Source organism: Morone saxatilis, unplaced genomic scaffold (assembly GCF_004916995.1).
Source record: "Morone saxatilis isolate NCDOM2014 unplaced genomic scaffold, NCSU_SB_2.0 Contig14, whole genome shotgun sequence".
Taxonomy (NCBI): Eukaryota; Metazoa; Chordata; class Actinopteri; family Moronidae; genus Morone; species Morone saxatilis.
In genome coordinates this window covers 6,823,296-6,823,587 of record NW_023339696.1, presented here as the reverse complement: position 1 = coordinate 6,823,587, position 292 = coordinate 6,823,296, and the positions used below count along the sequence as shown (strand labels likewise).

At 34.6% G+C, this 292-nt stretch overlaps 1 protein-coding gene across 1 annotated transcript in view; it reads right to left on the bottom strand.

Annotated features, from left to right (window-relative positions):
• The window catches only part of LOC118323083 (trinucleotide repeat-containing gene 6A protein-like), a gene marked incomplete in the record, with an annotated part of 31,787 nt that overhangs the window by 507 nt on the left and 30,988 nt on the right, over positions 1-292 (bottom strand).

Genomic DNA, 292 nt, shown 5'->3' with positions numbered 1-292 from the left:
TCAGTACGTTTATATGTACGCAGGAAACCGGGCTACCACAAAATGCGTTTAAATGCACTGTTGTAATGTGGTCACTGTTCAAGTGTTTGTATGCAGGAAGTTAATAGTTAAAATTATCCCCTACCCCCAGGCCTTTGAGACCATTACTTAATTGCTTTCTGATTGTATTATTTATGTGTTTGTTTGTTTTTTTACAAATAATAAATAAAATATAAATTATAAATAGAACTTCCGTCGCACACTTTAATGCCTCCGCTAAACAGTCAAATAGCAGTTTACATCCATGTCTGTC